This window comes from Aythya ferina (genome assembly GCF_964211825.1).
Source record: "Aythya ferina genome assembly, chromosome: 6".
NCBI classification, from domain to species: Eukaryota; Metazoa; Chordata; class Aves; order Anseriformes; family Anatidae; genus Aythya; species Aythya ferina.
The window spans coordinates 33253529-33275074 of NC_140303.1; the positions used below are offsets into that span (position 1 = coordinate 33253529).

The following is a 21546-nucleotide window of genomic DNA, read 5'->3' on the forward strand; positions in this document are numbered from 1 at the left end:
CTCAGAAATGTTGCCTTTGGGTGGTTTGTGCTGCATGACTGCTTTTTAAAGAACTGCAATATATAGGACAGAATGGCAGTAGCCCTTCTGGTAAAATCATAGAGCAAATTACATTACATTGGTGGTCTAAAGGCTGAATGGTGGAACCTGGATGTTTAATTGAAGGCATTTAACTATGAATCTAGACTCATAAACAGGGCTCTGGACTAGCACCAGTCTAAACTATCATAATGGAGGTAGCTGAGAACATATTTTGCTTTCTGATACCTGAGCTGCCCAGAAACAAGTGCCCAAAATGATGTATGAGTACATAGCAGCTGCAAATGCAGCTCCCAACTAATTAAAAATGTTAGCTGACATCTAGCTGCTGCACTAATTTTAACTGTTAGACTGGAAAACATGAAATCTCTATTTGTTTTAATTATCATCAAGAGAACAACAAATAAGGTGGTTTCTTTTGTTGTTTTTGTTTTTCAGGGCTTCTTTTGTCTGAGGTGGAACTCACTATACTCTTGGCTGTGCATGCTGTAATTCGCCTCCAAAAATTGTCTCTGACTTAAATGATTTAGTGCAGGATGTGTTCCAATGTAATTGAGGACAGAATTTAGTTCCTGAGCATTTTATATTATGACAGAGCACACTAAGAAATGAAAATGAAACCAAAACAAGCAGCACCATATTTGTGTTTGTTGTCAAGACAGCAAGTATGCACTTGCTTCTCTCTTCAAATGCTGAAAAAGCCTGAGTGATCAATCCTACATATAGCTAACACATCAAAGGTAATGAACTCTCTGTTGTTGTTGTTGTTTTCAAAAAAAAAAAAAAAAAAAAAGTTATTATAATTTTATTGATGTACTATTAGAATTATTGAAGCTACTAGGGTTGTTGACAGTTCAAGGGCTGCCTGAGGTAATACAGCCTGAACTATTTTGATGTTGGCTTTGTCTCTGGCTTGGAAATAACTTTCTCCTGAATTAGTTTTAGGATATGTTGTCCAGAGGTAAAGTCAAAGCCTCTAAAATTCCTATCACATTCCAACAGACCATTTGAAAGTAGCTATAATAGGGTTATTTCAGGCAGCTTAGCAGCATATGACTATATCATGCTATAGCTGCTCTAAAACTTTGTAGAGCATTTGTATTTCCATTCCCAGAAAACTCCGAGGATTTCTTCATCATCCTGTTTGCATCCTTATAGCTCAGTCCATATTGATATCTTGATTGAAACAGATTCTGGTCACTGTAAAAACTGCTATATTCGTAGTGACATATGGATATTGGCTGTACTATGTATGCACATGACCAAACAAAAGAGGAGCCATGGAGACAGATGAAGTTGTGTTTTAAGAATAGGACTGGGGAAACACCTGTTACAAAATATTCATGAAGAAACTCAAAGACAAATGGAAACAAGCCTAAGAAGCTTCTTCCCTACTTTGTAATGTTCCTTCTATCAAATTATATCATATTCTTGTTTTAAATGTTGTCTTTGGTCATGATATTCACATGCAGTAAAATTCCAAAGGGAAAGTCAGTGAGGCATGTTAAAATACAAATGAGATGTTGAAGTAAAAATCTCATCTAAAACTAAGAAAAGAACTGTAGGAGTTATAAGCATGTGATACTTTGCACTTGAAAGAGTTCACCCAAAGTATTCTGAGAAAGAATTAGAAATGAAGCTGTCATTAGTACCGTGATACCCTTCATTTTAACTTTGCTATGAAGCAATGGAAATTCAAAGGACAATAACTCTTGATCATACCCCAGAATGCCAAAAGCTCTCCAGTTTTGGATGAGGTTCAGGCAACACTGGTGAGCAATCAAACTTTATTAAGGACATTGTGAGGCACAGTTAAAAAAAAAAAAAAAAAAAAAAAAAAAAAAATCAAGATTCATTTGAAGTAAAAAGGGTATTGTGACTGTGTTTAAATCAGTGGACCTAAAAGCACTTCCAATATATTACATACAAGTCCATGTCCTTGAACATCCTTACCTACGGAGAGGAATTTTTATGTGCAACAGCCATGATGCTCTGATTTTCACTGAAAGGAAACCCAGACTGCAGATCAGCGTCTTCCAGACATGTCCTTGATATGGAACAACCTGATAGGCACAACCCAGACAGTCGGAGTCAATGCATCTGTCAACCCAAATTTCCTTCTCCAAGTAGGACTGAGCATAATCATTAAAAAAGATCAATATAAAACTATTGTGTAGCACTTTGATTTCCTCATTGCACATGATTTGGTTTTATTTGATATGACTTAATGAAATAATATTTTACAAATGTCATGAAAATTTTCTGCAGAAGTGGAAGACCTGAGACAGTTTATGCATGTAAAGGCAGTGTTTTGAAAACCTCGCTTTCCCAGAAAGTTTTAATTTCTCAAGGGAATCAGGATTTCCTACCCCTATACTCAGCTTATTAACGCTGCATAAATATAAGTCAGGACGCACTGGATTTACAAAGGTAAATGTGTGTTCCATGAAAAAAGAAGTCATCCATATTTCATCTCAAGGACCTTTGCACTACCAGCAAAATGAGCAGCTAGCTCTGCACCTCCACCGTGTGACACAGACCTGCCTGGAGCCCTGCCAACAGAAAGTTACAAAACAGGCACATTTGCACGTACACTGCTTCTGGGACTGATACCAAAACAGGAGGAAAGAGGATTGAGCTTGTGTGGAAATTGGAAAATGAACTCTAACCATATATGTAAGTAAACACCTTATCCTTCTTCATATTTTCATGACTGCTAAAACATCTCTACAAAAAGTTTATTAAAAATAAAAAGGAAATAAAACAGTCAAATAAGGTAAAGATTTTCAGAACTGCACCAATAATCGCATGGGCTTCTTCAGTGCCTTTGCAGTAATTGGCAGTGTCCTGGCATAGTCAGAGGTCAATAAGTGTCCTGGCCCAACTCTCTATTCATCAGGTATTGACCATTTGTGTAGTAATGTGCATCTGTTGGTCAGCCTACTCATTGTTTCCCTGAATGATTTTGATTTCATTGAGGGAGACACCTGAGGAGAAGAGAAGGACTGAAAGATTTTGTCATTGTTTGTATCATTAAAAATGATTTCAGTGGATTTTGTATTTGTATTCACAACTCACCAAAGTCTCATTTCTTCCTTGGGCATGTTCCACCATGGGAAATCCTCCTAGGGGCACTAATGACCTTCACCTACCCAAAGATGATTTGAACTATTTTTGATAATTCCACAGTCAAAGCAGGGACTGACATATATTGCAGATATTTTATCTATAAGCACATCAGACTGTCTGAATTTGTTATTTTTTTGGTATTGTTTATACCATAAGGTATTTCTTTCTACATCGCATTTTTTCACTGTAACTGTATAAGGATAGATAAGTTCGTTATTTAGAGCACTGTCAGCAAAAATGTAGATAGAAAGGAAAGGATTATTTTTTTTATTTTTTTTTTTTTTAGTTTTATGACAATACTTTCTCCTACAAAAGTCACAGAGCTCTCCTCAAAAAGTTCCACTAAGCTTTCAGTATCTTTACTACATTTGGGAAAGCCAAGATAGCTAGTCAAACCAGAATTGAGCAGTATGTATCCACACTCATAACAACATTGCTCTGATTCCCGTACCTCATCTGCCAAGCTCATTCTGAGAAAGTCAGTATGAATAAACTGGTTAAACACATATTGAAGGACAAGCAGAGAAAAACACACAAACACATAAAGCATGCATCCCAGCTAGTGGAGAATGTAAATGTTTCCAAGTCCTGGAGCCAACAAAGCTGCTGAAATATGAGATAACATTCAACAAAATATCCCTGCATCAGGATCTCTTTCTGAATATGACTTTCATTATTGCTTATTTTTCGTAAAAAAGATAGATGGGCACAAGGTCAATGGAGCATCAGTGTCACAATGAGAAAGTAGGTCTTGGCTCAAATGTTAGGAGTGGATATAATGAGTATAGGAAAGTATAAAATCATTCAAAGAGGGCTACAGGTGGTATCAGGGATTATGGAGTTTGAAAGCAAAAGGACTGTTTTTATATTCAGTCTTGTGCAAGTAGAATGGGAAAGGAAAAGAGAAAGAAAAAAAAAAAAAAAAAAAGCAGCTGCTTCAGTGTTAGATTGTCTCTCAAAAGCAAGCAAATGGACTTGAAATCCATGTCTGTGGTGTAAATGCATGCAGGATCTGTGCCCCAAATAAATACATCACCTACTTGAACAGATTACTACAGATACAGTCAAACCATTTTATGGATATTCTGGCTCCAAGGCTTTCTAGGACGACAACAAAGGATGATGCGGGAGAAAAGACACCTAAGTTTTACCTAAGAGATGATTACTTACTTACTAGGTAAGTCTTGTATGTATGTTTCATCCTGTTCTATCCTGTTTCATCTTCTTCTGCCCTTGTAGTTACCTTTGAATCACTTGATCAAGGATTTACCAAGTACCCTGGCAGCACTATAGAGTCACAAGATCTTCAATCTCTCCCTCCTCAAGTAAAGATCACTAAGTTTACATTTAGGAATATATTCAAGGACATACGTGGGACTGGCCCACTGTATCTGAATCTCTTTACCACTAGAACTACTGGTGAAGAATCAAAAATCCTAATCTATCATATCAATGGCAAGCAAAAATGAGGTTGTAGTTATGCCAGTTTTCTTTTAAAATCTAAGCAGAGTATTATCTGGCATACTAACCATTATGCAAAACATATGCATTTTAGCCCTGTGTTTTGCCAGCCATACTCCATTGTCCTTTCTTCCATCACTGCTATCCTGTAACACATTCAGGATATCTACACTCTCTTTTGTATGTATTAGGAAAGTAATTCACACAATAAAGACTTTTTTATTATTTGGCTCTCCAATTCTACTATAATGTAAAACAAAACAAAACAAAAAAAAAATACCAAAAACTAATAATAATAACAATAAAATATTGCCAATAGAAAAGGAGACGTGGAAGAAAAACAAAGCATCTATCCCTGACTACACAAATACAAAATTAATGTGCAAATACATTCATAAATTAAAGCATTGAGTTCTGATTACTGTTATTTCTGGAGCTGTATTATTCATTGTTTGCTATGTTGTACTGAATTATATTGCAGTCTTGTGTGAATTCCCTGACAGCTATGTAAAAATGTTCATTTCTCTTGCAGCTTTCATGAGTTTTAGCACAAGTAATCTTTTGTACCTAAACTGCTGTATCTGTTATACAACATAGTTTTTTCCCCCCTTCTAAAAAGTTTTTTTTTTTTAATAATTTTAATACAAAGAAGTACAAGAAAATTCAATATAGATACGATGACATGCTTAGTAAATAGAGCAGAATAGTTTGTCAACATATCCTCAGCTGAAATCATTTGACAAACCTTTACGACTGACTAATAGAATTAAGGGAAATGAACAATTCAGTGTGATTGATTTCGAGAGTGTAAAAGAGCTAAATTCACCAGGGTAAATTTTAAGCAGATGATATCAACCACAGATTTATTGGGTCTGCCAGATCTCTGACAGCTTCACCAGCTGAAACTCTGCTTTGTGAATAAGATCCAAAACCCACCCATTCTTCCTCATGTGTTAACCATCATTTTTGTAAACTTAAATTTCAGCCTATGTTATATATGGAAGGCTCCTGCTTCACACAGATGGAAGTCGAATTTGCAAAGCCATCAAGCACCATGCCCTTTACCAACATTATGCTATTTCAGAAACACCTGTGCTAACCACCTAACCTACTGTGAAAATGCACACTATTCTTCAGCCTTTCAAATTTTTCATTTGTTGCCCATGGTGAGGAAAAGTGGAGGTGAAGTGGCTGCATAGCAGTCTACAGAATTAAGAAGGAAAAAAAAAAAAAAAACAAAAAAAAAACTGAGACAACAGATTTTAACTCCTAGAAAGACCTTTTGATAATCTGCCAGAAAGGTACCCTGGAGCTTCTTCACCTGTTGATCAATGTATCCTTGCTTCCACATTGATATTTAATCACTTTCTAATGGGACGGGGAGGAACTTTAAAATATAACCCCCGTGAAGAGTGCTGTGAAGAGCTTGTGCTCACAGTTTCAGTTACTTTCACACTGCAAACTAAGATGAATGTTAAGGCTTGCTTGTTTTATAAAATCTAAGCAACATTACCCCATATAGGGAGAGCACATAAGAGGAAAGGAAAAGATGGTTCATGAACATAAAGCACATGGCAATGCTATCAAGCACATGGAGTACCCCAGTAAACTATGAAGTGCTATCGGAAGAAATAACTCAGCTTTAAAGGACACTGGATTAAGCTATCAGTTTGGAGGAAATAGTTGCTTTAGTGACAGAAAAAGAGACCAAAGAATCTCAGTTAACTGCTGGCACAGTAGGCTATAAAGTGACCTGCAGAGTCTCAGCAAGAGCATACTGGAATAAATGAACAGTGAATCATTTTCATGAATAAAAAGTAAAAAGCTCCCTCAGTGAAGAGAAAAGAAAAGAAGAAAAAAATGAGGGAAAAAAATGAAGAGGCTCATCAGATAACTTTCTTATCTGTAAGACTTGGGACAGAAAAGGAAACCATGAAGAAAAAATGGGACCAAACATACATTACAGATTCTCAAGAAATGCTGGAATACTATGTGAAAATGTATTCTTATAAATATCAAAGCTGTAAATTTCCACAAATATTAATGTGAATACACTTATTCAGAGTCTACATAGTAGGGAAAAATATATATATACAACTCATGTTCATGTCCATGTGAAGCTACAGCTCCCTAATTAGGCATAAGAAACAGTTCTATCTGACTAATGCAACCAGTTGTGGAGGGTGACCAGGATTTTACAAATGAGATTTGGAAGATCACATTAAAAAGCAAACTGACATGCCAAAGCCAGAAACAGAAGCAAAACATGCCAGGTTTTGATGAAAAGGTGGGTACCCACCATTAGCTATATTACAGAGAATGTTTTTGATACTTCCAGCAGGAATACTCCTGCAAGTGTTTATTGACTTAAGTATTCCCAGTACGTTCTCTTTTTACTAATTAGTAGGCAGCCATGTATGATCTCTGCCTACAAAAGAGTTCAATGTTAATTCTTTGACCCACAGAAGTCACTCATGCTGTTTATCCTGCTGAAATGTTCATTGGCCTGTGCTGAGCAAAAGATTTCGTGTGGATCGCTGAAGAGGAAAAAACAAAATCAAAAGGAAGAGGCCAATTAAGAGGTGTTGTGGCTGATATAGTAAAGAATAAGAAAATATTTACTTCACAAGTTTTAAGTTAGACAAGATGCCATCAATAAAGCTAGAAAGAACAATGCTACAGAATATGACCAAAAGATGACTAATTCAAAAAATAATCATTATAAGGCTAATAAGGAAAAGGCAAGCTTTGCACATGCCATGGAAGATCAGGAAGAAGAATTCAGTCCAGCCATGAATGGGAAAGGAATTTAAAAAATTGCAGGAGATCAAATTATAATCTCTTATGAACAACTATTTCATTATTTTTTTCTGGTTATCATCAGCAGACATCCTGTCCCAGAGCTGGAAAAAATGCAGTGGCTAGAAGAGCATGGAATGGCTGACAGTGACGGAGGAGAGAAGGATCGGGGGAGAAATAATTATTGAAGAACATGGTTTTATCTAATACCGTAAATTGAATTTGGGCATGGAACACAGATCTCTAGGATGACAAAAGAATGCCCCAGAATGTAATAAAGATAATTGGAACACCAAGAAATGCCTTCATAGTGTACAGCTTTTCCTCCAGAAAATTTTAGAGATAATTTGTCACTTTTTATAAATGTCAAGAAAACTTAGTTTTATCTGCGGGATCTTTGAATTTGTTGCCAAAACTGTCACAGAAACTGCACTAGCAGTTTAATCCAAAGGTCACTGAAGTCAACAAGAAGAATACCACTTTTTTATGGGGCTTTGGTTAAAACAAAAATATGCCCTGTACACATTTTAGTATTGAATAAACAAAATTCAACAAGAATGATAGAAAAAAAAAAAAAAAAAAAAAAAAGAGAGAGAGATGGGAAAGTAAGGAACAAACAGCTCTAAAATTAGAGTCACCACATATTTCCTCTCTACCATTATAACTGTTATTTTCAGAAGAGAAGGGAACAGCAAACTCCCTTTCACTACAGTCTATTTAAGTACAGCAAGGATTGCACTCACACATCAGTTCTGTGTCCCCTCCTTTATTAAAGAGCCTTGCTTTGAGCTACATACTTCTGTGCTCCTCTTGGGATGGTCTAGAGCATATAATTGGATCCACTTCATATGGAGAAAAGAGCCTGTTAACCAGTAGTCAGTTGTAACAGCAGATGTTCATTCCCTTGCAAAAATAAAGACGGAAAGTTCCCATCATTCATTTAGAACTATAAACATAATAGGCTGGGTACATTTTCTGCAGCTTTCATGTGCATGTGGTGGTACACTTTCCCTTTCTGAATCAGTGCTCAGGCTTTAAAAAAAATAATTCATTGCCCTTAAATAATGGTGTAATGGTTAGTGAGAATCACTAAAGTCATCCCTGCCAGTTGGCAGTAGCTCCTTAGCAATATGTCACTGAAGTAATTATATCTTGGTACAGATTAGCACAATGTATCATCCAAGTGAGAGTCCTTGATGATGTGCTGATGAAGACAGGACTGTCCAAAAAGAAGAAATGGATTCAGAAGGCAGCTTGTTTCTGATTATGCAAAGGGGAAAAGGACTTCTAAAGAGAGATGGAAGTTATATAGGGCATATCACTTTTGAGAATGATGTAGGTGATCTTAGTAAAGTAGGACAAAATTATGATCCTGCTGAAAGACTGCTGACATCTGTGAAAGTAAATCCATTTCTTTCCTTGCAGCACACATGGATACATATAATCCTCATCTGAGTACTCATGCTTGGGCAACTTGCACTAGGTTAAAAATGAATTTCATGGTAAAATCTCTTGTAAAGGATACTCATCTCTCTAAGGGTGTTCAGGTGACCACCACAGTTCTGCTAATTATAATACTTTCTTTCTTCCTTCTTTTCTTCCTTCCTTTCTTCCTTTCTTTCTCTCTCTCTCTTTCTTTCTCTATTTCTCTCTTTTTTTTCCCTTTCTCTCTTTCTCTCTCTCTTTCTTTCTTTCTTTATTTCTGCCAGCTTCTCTATCCAGTTAATCTACAAGATTTCTTTATACCCTAGTTAAGTAAAATTTGGCATTAGACATGTTAATAGGGTGGACAGCACAATGCTTAAAATAGGTAATCTCCTACAACATCATCTCTTCCCTCAGCATTACGTATACCATGGCACTGCAGAGTCTGGGACCAAATGTTCATCTGTGCCCCATCTGTGCAGGTAGTTGCCATGGGTAGCAGCATTCATACCCACAAATGCCTGAAGCTAGAAAGCTGCTAGGGCTAAAGTAGTTCTTAAACAGCTAAAGATTTTCTTTCTGTATTCCAGGAAAATCCTGGAAGCATGAAAACAATCTTAGAATGTAGAGGTGCTGGGTTTGTGGGTTTTTTTTAGAAACATTATGTTTCCTAATTCCATGTGTTGAGGACTCCATTTCAGCCTGCTGCATAAGGGATTCAGATTTCATAGCCAGAGCTTTTCCCCCTGCATGCCAGAATGGCACCAACTGCTTTGCCTTTTGGCCTTTAGGTGCACAGAGAAAACAAACAGGATTTGGGCAACAGAGAGAAAGATTTTTCTTGAAATAGCTTGTTCCCTTGGCACTATGCAAAGCCAGCACAAGACTGCAGGCAACATAAGCAGCCACTGAGGGATAGCATAAAATCAAAGCAAGAACAGCTTTAGTGTCTAAGCTGCAAAATTCAACTAACATAGCGAAATGGGAGCATTAGCCTAAAGATTTTATACAGCATTCAAATTATTTTAAAGCCATTTGGAAAAGTAGTTATTTTAACAAACTACTGTAGCTCAAAAAGAGGATTTTTGTTTGTTTTGTTTTGTTTTATGTAGCTGGAGGTAGGTGGAAGGAGTCTTTTTTCCCAGAAAATTCAGTCTTTGTAGCACAACCAGAGAAGAGATCAAATGTTAACCTTCTATTTCATTCTTCTATACATCCTGCTTTTAAAGAAACAGCAGACCAGAATGACAAGAGTTAAACAGGTCTTTTGGGCCTGATTTCTGGCTGTTCATAATGTTTCATGCAAAAACACGGTAATGTCTCACATTTCAGAAAAAAATTTGAAGAGCGTGAAGGGAAACAGAGATCTGTGAGTCATGGACAGGAGTCCATCACACTCTCCCTCTCAGTTCCCCCTTCTAGTTAGTTTAGTGCTGTGCTAAATACCCAGGGATAATACTATGGTATAAATATATATTTATACTATGGCATAAATATATACATTTATATGGAAAGAGAAGTATCAGGAGCTTGCAGGAACAAGCAATCCTCCTGTGCTTGCAGCAAACCCCAGTGCTGCACCAGGGCAGCATGCTTGTGCATGCCAGCATGCACAGCTGGGGAGCAGCAGTTTGCTTCTGCACATGCAAATACACACAGGCAAGCTTCCTCCCTTGTATGCACATGTTCTCATATCCATTAGTCTCGCAGCAATCTGGAGTTCATACTCAATGGTGAATATCAGTAGCCATATTCCAAAAGCAGCTTTTACCATATTGAGTATTTTTTGCTTAGATGGAAGGCTAATATTTTAAACCTTGGCATTTCTTCTCAGCAGCAGCAAGAAGCATGGATCAGTAGGCAGGCAGAAGCTTGCTCACTAACAGGTACCATCTAGACTAATTTCTATAGGTGGTGATGGACACAGTGTCTTAAGAGTCCCTGTGGAGGCTGCTTTGCAGATGGAGATTTCTTAGACACCCGTGTCCTGCTGCTCTGACAGCTCCACCTGAGCAGACAGCTCTGCCTGAGCAGCAATACCTCTGGGAGCTTAGGAGCTGACTCAGGAAACCAGAAAGCAGGTGGGCCACAAGACAGGGCACACATAGTGTTGAGTGTTTGGTGAAAGGGTACAGCACACAGATTTAGGTCACTTCATGGGATTGGGGTGGCCAAGGCTGCCAGAAAGAACAGCACAGAGCCGGGTAGAATCCATAACGCTTCCCATGGGGCTCTGTGTGCAATGACCCAAAGCTCACCACACTCTGCAGATTAGGCAATAGGAGTAGTGATGCCTCTGACCGGTGTTTTCCACTTCCCAATAACTATTAGATTAAGGAATGAGTCAAGAAAATGCAGCTCTGCGCTGAATAATCACAAAGCATCCATGGGTGGGCATTGGGAATTCTGCTGTAAGAGAAAACTAGCATAAAAAAAAAGCTGAACCCCAGCCCTTTCCCTCAATAAAGCCTGTTTTCTTAATGAGTCAACTGCTCAATCCATTTCTGTCCACCAGCCAAAAAACAAGATTCACAAAAGCACAAGATAAATCATCAGAAATCAATTCACTATTCCCCAAATACCCCAATTTATGCCTTTGTTTTGCTACAATAAGAAATAATGAGAATAAGAAACATACCCTCATTTATAAAGCTTAGCCTGCCAAGAGGAGACTGTTCTGTTTCTTTCAGCAAGTGGGATTTAGCAAAACAACACTAGAGAAATTAGATGCATACAGTTTTTTAACGATACATTGCTTCCTATTTATTGAGGAATATATAACTGTGCCCAGAAGAGAAACAAGAAGCCAACATGAAACCTCACACAACCATTTTAATTTGACCAGCAAAACATTAAAAAACTTTCAATGCAATGAGTCCCACAAAGTACAGGTGTGATTTGTGTCAGGAGTGCACAAGTCCCACAAGGGCTGAGAGATGACAAAACTAAAGAGATACTGAAAAAATAAATAAATAATAAAAGGAAAGAGGAGTGGAGGGACAGGACTATCTGGCCAGCCAAACAATGAGACTGCACCACACATCCATACATGTCTGATCTTTTTATTACAAGAGAAATTTAGTGGGTGTTTTGACCACATAAACACCATGTGGAGAACTGCACTACAGATCCTCTATTGCATCACGAAACTGAATTTTTAATAAATAATTACAATAAATATTTAATAATACACATTTTAAAAAAAAATGAAAATGGTGTTCCTAGGTATTCATGCTACTTCTATTTATGATTCTGAATTAAGAGACTATCACTTCTAAGAGTAGAAAATAAAAAGTAGAGAAAAATACCACCTTTCCCACACAGCTTTACCTTGGATATGTTGAATTACTTAAATTGATCATTAGAGACACAGAAAGTTAATCTCTATAATTTTGATATTAAAACAGCAGAGACTTGGCAATAAGAAAGACATTCTGAAATGATGCAAACAAAACATCTGTAACAAAAACATATCAGTGAAATTTTTCACTTACTTAAAGCAACATAATATTTTATGTTTCTAAGTTATGATTTTTTTTTCTTTCAGCAAAAGGCGGGTTGAAAAATTAAAAGTGTCACTGTTTTTCTTTTTAGAAGCATCTACTGAATTAAGAATGCCCTTCCCACTGGAGCAAAACGACCCCAAATAACCTCAATGCTTTTCAAAACCATGTTTTCTATGCTATTATGCTGAAATGAGATGGTTCCTGCTTGAGAAATTTTCCTTGGAATCCAGATTTCAGCACTTCTTCTCATAACAGTTGTTTTCTTCAGGAAAAATCTCATTAAAGCAAAGTTCTGAGCTAAGATATTTAAAACAATCATACCTTCTGCAACTAAGCTATTGCTTTTGAAGCCAAGGTCTTTAAAAAAGGAAGTAAGAAAAAGATTTTTGTTTAACTCTTCTTAACGTTCACACTCAACTGCTGTTTTGTTGAGAAGTAAAAAAGGTATAGCTGCAAAAAGAAGTTAATTTTTCTCTTCCACTACTAACCAGTTTTGCAAGCTACATGAGAAAATGGTCTCTTGCTCCAGCTTTCAGAACACTCAATACAAGAACATTTCTGCTGACATGGTAGTTCCAAGTCAGACACAACATGGAAACCAGGACACTGGCCATAACCTCCACCTGTGTGCTCCTCAGCTGAGAATTTTTATCAGGATATGAAGACCTACGATGCATTCTTCAGAATCTATCACTTTATTACATTGCTTTGCACTGGAAGCTTTCATTTGACATGGTTTTGCAGGTTTCGGTGATTATACGAGGTTCACAATAAAGAACTCTTATTAGATGACACTGATGTGCTATAGACTCAGAGAATCATTAAGGTTGGAAAAGACCTCCAAGATCATCTGGTCCAACCATCAGCCTACCACCAATGTCACCCACTAAACAATGTCCCTAAACACTATGTCCAACCTTTCCTTAAACATCCCCAGGGATGGTGACTCCACCACCTCCAAAAATTCAGTGCTCCCAAGATACATGAAATAAAAACACACTAAATCCCTACCTTAAAATATTAGCAATGTAAAATATTGATATGTGGGTCATTCCAGGTATTCCCAGCCTCTCATAAGTACAGACAATGAAACTCAGATAGGGAAGTTCTACACATTTCTACACATTTCCAGATTTGGAGGAGGAGATGGAATAACATAATTTGAAGTAAATAGCTATTAAAATATGTAGTGACAATTGGTAGGTTATATCCTTTATAGCCATATCCATGGAAATGTCCCACCTATATGTTGTTTTGTCATTGCAAGCTCCAATGGCAGTTAACATCACTGAAACTGGTGAATATTGTTCCATCCCAGTGAGCAAGCAGGAGAGCAACCCAAGCAGGAGTGAGCAACCCATGCTGCTCAGTAAGTCTGTGTCTTGTTCTAGTGGCTGGTAAAATATTAGTTCTATTAAATTTGGCAGGTTAAGGCTGGAGGCTTAAACTCTGCAAATGTACCTGCATATTTTTCAATTACCTAAGCGTTAGCAGGAGAATACAGAGGTCCCAGACAACCCCCAAGGCATCCTAATGTCTTCAGATATGCCACTTTCAGCCTAATAGACCCACAGAGACTTTGTTAGAGATGCATAAAATGATTGCCTCTGGCTCACTTTGCTCAGCCACCTTCAAATGCTGGGGTGTTGCAATGCGGAGTGTTGCAGAGTCAAAGTGCCTTTCTGGATCCATCCTTTACATCATGAAGCAGAATCTCAGGTTAGAAGCAATTCTCATTTTAAACAGGAATTTCATCACTGGTATCACCTGGCCTTCCATTAGGACTTTAGAGGGAAATCTCCCAGTCTCACTCCTTTACAATGACCTATATTCAAACCAGAAGAATATTTCAATTTATTTAATTTATTTTAGAGAGTTATTAGATGCATCCTTCTCCTTGACTTCTTAGCATTAGTTGTTTTACTATCATTTCTCTTATCTTACTAAATGGAGTCAAAACCTCCTACAGAAGATTTCTTAGTTGATGCTAAGCTAATGAACTTGAATGAAATTAAGTGGGTGAGGGCAGCTTGGGAAATTCTTTTTTTTTTTTTTTTTTTTTTTTAATACTAATTATTTTTGTCCTTAATAAATATCAAACAGAGCACAGGAAAATATCCAGAGTGCCTTTTTATCTTTTGTTGGGTAAGGAATTACAAGAGTAAATGGACAAAACCTGTTACACAGTTCAGGATGATTTTATTTTCTTCCACAAAAAGTGCTACAGCCTGGTACTGTTTTTGGACTTGATGTTCCATCACATTCCAGTACTGAAACTATCCTCCAACATTACACATTTACAGAAAAAAAAAAAAAAAACAACCTTCTCACTGGGATTTAAGTGACACAACCACATGTGCGGGCTGTCCCAGTAGAGCAACTAGGCTCAGAAGGAGCCCTGCACCTAAGGCAAAGAGACATCAGTAGAGTAATCCCATAAAGGAACAAGACCAAGACATGTAGTTTCAAATTAAAATATTGCTTCAAATAAATTACATCAATGGCTCTGGTCTTCAGATCTCTGAAGGTCAGAATTATTTTGATTATGGTTAAAATAGCCGAAGAGCTATGAAAGTAAGCTTGCATGCAGCCCCGAGCCTCTTTCCTTGGATTTAAATTTTTACCCCTGAGACACGTCTTAAGTGCATTTCACAGTTCACCTCTAATGTGGGTCACGTAACTGCTAGCAATATTTGAATTAAAATGATGCCAAAAGTGTTTAGAGGAGGTTGCAGAAGGTTTAGTCTGAAGTACCTTCTTTATTGCTACAAACTAGAAAAACTGCTGAAAGACAAAGAAGCCCTCCCCTCCCGTTCATTTTTTGTGGAGTACTGTTCATAACAAAATAAAGTTTTAATAATGAGTGCAAACACAGGTGTGGACATGTCACGCAGAAGGCCATCAGTCATTAAAAAGTGGAGATAAGGCTTCACGGGCAGCCATGGGAGCTCCGTCTCCTCTTCTGGTGGAACAATGTCCTTGTTAAGGGTTTGTGATTTAACAGTATTCTTAACCCTATCCTGCTGACTGCTTGATAACCTATTTTTTCCTCACTGGAAATGTGAGCTTTAAACTGTCTGGTAAACCACTAGATTATAAAGAGAACTTTCTTGCTGTCTACTTCTCTTCTCATGGTCAAGAACACGTAGAAACCAATATCAAGACAAGCTAAAAACAATACTTAGACCTTACAGGACAGTTGTTCTAGTTCTTAGGCCTGTTCAAGCAGATCACGTGTTAGATATATGAGGCTAGCAATATTCCAACCAAACGCTTCTTTCAACCAAGACCCGCAATATGCCTGTGTGGAGCAACTGCAGGTGTGCAGCACAGGCTCCAGATCCACACATGCACTTTGGAAGTGTAATGGCTACATAAACCTGTCCATATAATGTGTATTATTGTGCTTATATGATCAAATAGTCTCTGTAATAGATGGCAAAGTGACAGACAAAAAATATGCAACAGAAGTACTAATTTTTGTGATCAGTGTTTCAAAGAGTTACTATCTACAGTGTTTCTGTAGAGTTATTATAAGTGTTGCTTCAGAAGTTTTCACTAAACCTGAAGACATCAAAACTTAATTGGTTGAAATATCTGAAATAAATCCATTCTTTCTAAAATAAATCAATTCAGTCATTCAAACTACAAGTTCCTAATAGGTTTTTGCTGCTGCAGAAACAAAGATTTTTTGGACCACTTTCACAGATTAAGGTTCCTAATTTCATCTAAATTGTGACTTTCTTGATGTTTCCCTGTCCTCCAAATTTGCTAAGTCAAGTTCAACTTTAAGTCTACATCCTCTAGCTTTTGGCAGTGTCTTTCATATTCTTACTGTTATTTCTGTGTCATTGTTTTTATGGCTTAGTGGTTATTTTGTTACTTAATGCAAATCAAAACCATTGGAAAAGCAGGGAAGATTCATAAATCTTGGAAAGAAGAACTGCTGGAATACTAGATATTAGCTTCCTGCCAAAGAAATAAAAAGAACTAGTCAACAAATAAGTGTGCTCTAGCACACTATGCAAATTTTGCTTCCCTGAAGTGACATGCAAGAATGATTTTCTGATTTTAGCCTTTACAGCATCCTCTGAATAGTCTTTGAAAAACTGAGTATTGTACAAAAATATGACACCATGTAGAGGTGTTTAGTTTTATCTGCAAACCCAAATAATGGGTTAATAAAACATAAAATTGCTGAATAAGAGACAAAACTAATTAATTGGTTAGCTTACACGTTTTGCTCCTTCCTTAAGAAAAAGATGAAACAGAAATATATATATATATTATATATATATATTTAAAAGGTAGGTTCCCTGCTACATGGAAAGTTGAAAGTGTTAATTTTATATTGAAGTTAAAACCATTAATTCTGTTTTTAATACTTGTCTTTGGTGTTAACTCGACACATAGAGATTATAGCCCTTACATCTTCCAAGGTGGTAGACATTAATATTGTAGGTGAGCATCACTATGGGTTATGTCAGTGTATTTTAATCTAAATTTAAAAGTACCTATTAGGAGTGGTTTTGTTTGCTTTTACTGTACTTGCATTGCACAGGGTATTTTACATATAAACAAAATGAGAGAGTAAAGAATCACTCAAAAAATTGTCTATGACAAGCTGTGCAAAATTCTCAACACGGACTCTATTAATAAGAAGAGTCCAAAGAGCTCTCTTTCTCTTGCTCAGTCTCTCCCACATAATGGTTGTAGAAATAAAGAAATGTAGAAATAAAGCTCTGATACTGCAGTCTGCATGCCAACAGACTGTCTTTGAAAGCTGTGACAGAGAGGAACTGATGTGTGAGATGAGGGAAAAAACAGTGAAGAAAATAAGCAATTTTAGATGACTTCTGAATGCTGAAAAATATTTCACACAGGTTATTTCACGAAAAATGAAATATTTTTCAGTCATTATTAGATCTGAGAATGATTCCCTAAAAAATGAAAGGAAAATTGCTCCAGTTACTCAAAAAGCGTAAATGCTGTAAAGATGTTATTTACCTGATCTGTTCCCTGCATGAAACTGTTCTTATCTGCTTCCTTTAACCACACAAAGAAAACTCAGCCTTTTTCAACCTTTTTTTTTTTTTTTTTTTTTTTAGCAGAAGATAGTTTTAACTGTCAACATAGAAAAAAGGATTGGATTCTCCATATGCTTCTGGCATTTTATCCCAGTAAGACATTTTATCCTCCTGTTATGCCTACTAAGAAACATGTGAGCATTCCACTAAAACAAATAGTTTAGTTATCATTCCTGTAAGATAAATGTTCATTCAGTGATACACTAGATATGTCAACAAAGCCTTCAGTTCCCACATGCCCAGTTGACTTCTGGAATCTGGTGGGAGCTTTGTCTGAATATTGACAACAAGACTGGGTGAAATTGCAGTCATCCCATAGCAGGCAGCCAGTCAGCACTTCATCCATTCCTCTTCCCAATCAGGAACAGAAGGATTGAAAATTAATAGGTAAAATAAACCTCTGGAAGCATTTGGAAGGACTGAGAGCCAATAAATCATCTGAGTGCTGGTAAATTGTGACAGCATAGACTGGGGTAGGACATGTAACATAATAGATAAGATCAAAGAAGAAAAGATCACTGGGAAGGTTTGGATGATAAGCTGCTCTATGAATATTGTGAAGTTGTACATATGAGACTGATCACAAATGAAAAGTGTCAAAAATATGATTAGAGAAATACCTGGCTCTAGTATTCATTAGTGCTAATGTTAATTAATAACTTTGTGTTCCAGCATCCAAGAGCTGCCATTGAAAATTTTAAGCATTCTCTTTTAAAAGCATTTTATACTGCATAAAAAAAAATAAGTGAGAGCATATGAACACTTAATTGTGTCACATTAAACTTCATTAGGATACTGTAGGCGCATTAGGAACCTGTAGGTGCAAAAAGAATCACATGCTAGGTATCTGACTAGTCATTAGAAGAGGAAAAACATGAAGGTTTGTTTTCAGGAAAGGCATAATACACAATCTAAAACAAATCCTGCACACTTCATTTATAATCCTCCCTTGATTAGTTACTACCCTTTATTCAACAGAAGTACTTTTATGATTTGTGCTCTTAACATCTGCTACTCTAATGTAGTGGCTACTCTTGTTTAGCATCCTCACCTTTAGCATATCTTTCAGGTTGAAGTAATTACATTTAATAGAAGCTGCCCATTTTTGAAGTTGCCTTTGATTTAGAGCTTCAAAGGGAAGTACTTAAATAGAATAAAAGTCATGACCTGCAAACAAATTCTAGAACAAAGATTAGTTCATACACCCAGTATAACACTATCTATAATTGAAGCGTGCCAATGAGAGAATGGTTCCTGGAAAAGATTATACTTCATACTGAAAGAAAACTTCATTCATATCTGAGCAAGAGGACCACCATTCTGTTGCACCATAAGCAATCTGCTTTTGTTTAGGTGAATAAATAGCCCTTGAAATGATCTTACCATAAAACGTTATGCTTCTGTTTATTTTTAAAACCGTTATCAACCTACTTTCTGCATCTCTGACACAGATTTACTTTATGGCTAGGTGGAAAGATTTGTTGCCTCAGTCATCTCCATTTGTAAAAAGTGAGATTTCTGTGGCCACTTTGTCTTGTCCATTTGCACCAGTAAGGCAGAAACTGCTTCCTCCTTTAGACTTGCCATGTATCCTCTACTTTAGAGTGTGATAATATCCTAGAAATCACTCCAACACCCTTTATTAATAACAGTCTATCAAAACCATCTATGACAGTCATTCGTATCAGTGAAAAAAACATGATTGCCAGGGGTGACCTTTTGGCTTCCAATTAAAACGGATGTATTTTACTTAGATTTAAAAAAAAAAAAAAAAAAAAAAAAAAAAAAGTGCTTTGAAGGTCACTTCCAAAGTCCTAAACAAAGGGATGTTAACTTCCAAATGATGGTCAAATCAGCTCCATTAACAGGCACAGCTCATCCATGCAAACCAGCACAGCTCTCCCTATACTGTGAGGCTCTCTTCTGGAAACAACCACCAGCCCAAAGTTCAGAGTCTCCACACACTGCATGTCAAAAGCAGGCATATAATTACTCAGCTCTGCCCCCAGTGAAGAGAAAGGAGGGATTTTCTGCCATCTCAGAAGTCAACTGTACAGGTCAACAGACTAGACTCCTTCATTAGCCTGTTCCCTGGTGAGACGAAAAGACTGACAGCTACTTTTCCTACTGCTGATGATGATCAGGACAAGTTTTTCAGTCTCAGAGTTTCCCTAATATATATAGATTAGGACACACAATTCCAATATAATTTTAACAAGGATAAATGAATTGCATACTGGAATATGCAATTACACTTTAATGTAAGTATACTAAATTATAAAATAGAGTAATTATAAGTATATTACAAAATTATACAGTGAGCTACACATGCCAGAGATGGTAATGAATATTTACTTTCCATGTGAATGAAAACTGATATAATATTCAGCTGATTAATGCTAAAATTATTTATGTTCTCCTCCCATTAAAAGTAAAAAAAAAAATAAACAACACAGACTGAATTGATATATAACTATCAATAATACAAGTACTACATGGAACAATATACAGTAAAATAACATGAAAATTCAATTTAACTTTTCTAATGACCTCAGTGTGGCTACGTCTCTACCCATATTGCTCAGAAAGTATCTCAGCTAAAGATGATCCTTAGTGAAAGAGATGAGAGTCATCCCACTGGAATATAGTAGGTACAAAGTATTTTTTCTTGTAATTCAGTGTTACTCATTTGGCAGCCAATAGACCAGATCTCATCCATGGTACAATTTGCCCCCATTTTTTCTGGGCAGTACTTTGTGCTTGAAACTGCTAAAGTGTATTCAAACATCTAGTTCCACGAGAGTGAAAAGAATAGAGAGAGTTATGCTGTTGTTGTTGTTGTTATTTTCAGTGTCGATATCTGATTGACATCTGTAATGTACAGGACTGCTGAGCAGTCTCCTGTCACACAAGGCTCTTACCTTGTGATAAGTGAAATTTGCAGTGCATATTACAGCAATGAACTGTCTATACATATCTTTCAAATGGGTATTTGATTGCCCTTAAGGTTAGTTAGAAGTTTCACAAGTGAAATTTGTGAATTTTATTTCCAACAAAACTATAGAAGTGAAAAAATATTTGCCTTATACTGACAACACCAAAAAAAGATATCTTTACAGTATCTGAAGGAAATTGTCAGTACAAGTAGCTTTCAGCAATGAGCTAAAGACAGCTGTAAGTGAAGTGACTAAATTTTATAGCCATTCTTACTGATGAGTTCTCGAAGTATTAAAGACATTGATTTAGAAATGGAAGCAGTGGACAAGAATCTATTAGAAAGCAAGAAATAGGGCACAACTCTGAAAATCAATGCAGTTGGCAAATAGAGGGACAAAAATATAGAAAAATGCAATCACCTTTAAAGTGGAAATTAAGAGAAACATGAAATAGGGCTCCCAAACAGGACCTAACAAGGCATCTTTGCCTCGAATGAATGAAAAATGAAAAGGAAAGCAGCAACTGCTTGATTGCTACAGGGCTCAACGATAAATTTATCTTATGACAGTATTTGTTTGATAGCCAGGTTAAACCATTTTCTGTCAACTAAGCAACTATTTTAGACTTGTCACTGTTAAAAGGCAACTGTAGACCTTTTTAGGACTGAATATAGACAGGGTATGTTTGTCTCTGTGATTGTCACTGGCATGACAGCAGAGGAAGTTGAGCCCAGTGCTGTGCTGCCCACAAAAACTTCTGCAAACAGCTCCATATTAAATCACAGGTAAGAAGTACTGCACTATGTATGGAGACATAGAGACAGCTCTCATGTTTGAAAGCAGTCTAGGGTGTGTCAATAAGAAACAGGATTTCAAGTTAGCCATAAAACTCTTATATACCCTGCTAGGGTAGGATACCTGACCACACAGACACACTTATCAAAACTTATTTGTAAATCTTATTAATGATTTTTATCCCATCCCTACCTGAAGAACAGGTAGGCTACGAACATAGTTTTGCCTTGTTATCACCTAGAAGAAAATGCTAGAAGAAAATGCTCCACCACCATTGCCCCTAGGAAAACAAATCATAAAATGTAGCCTAACATAGCTTTAAACTTCAGTATAAATTGTCATACATTGCAGATAAACACTTCTTTTTTC

The 21546-nt window shown here is 36.7% G+C and overlaps 1 long non-coding RNA gene across 1 annotated transcript in view; it reads right to left on the reverse strand.

Moving 5' to 3' along the window:
- Positions 1-21546, reverse strand: part of LOC311439214 — a 288783-nt gene that overhangs the window by 157591 nt on the left and 109646 nt on the right. The window contains exon 6 of the long non-coding RNA XR_014694593.1: positions 1993-2102. This is a non-coding gene — a long non-coding RNA (uncharacterized lncRNA). The remainder of the gene's footprint in view (positions 1-1992; positions 2103-21546) is intronic.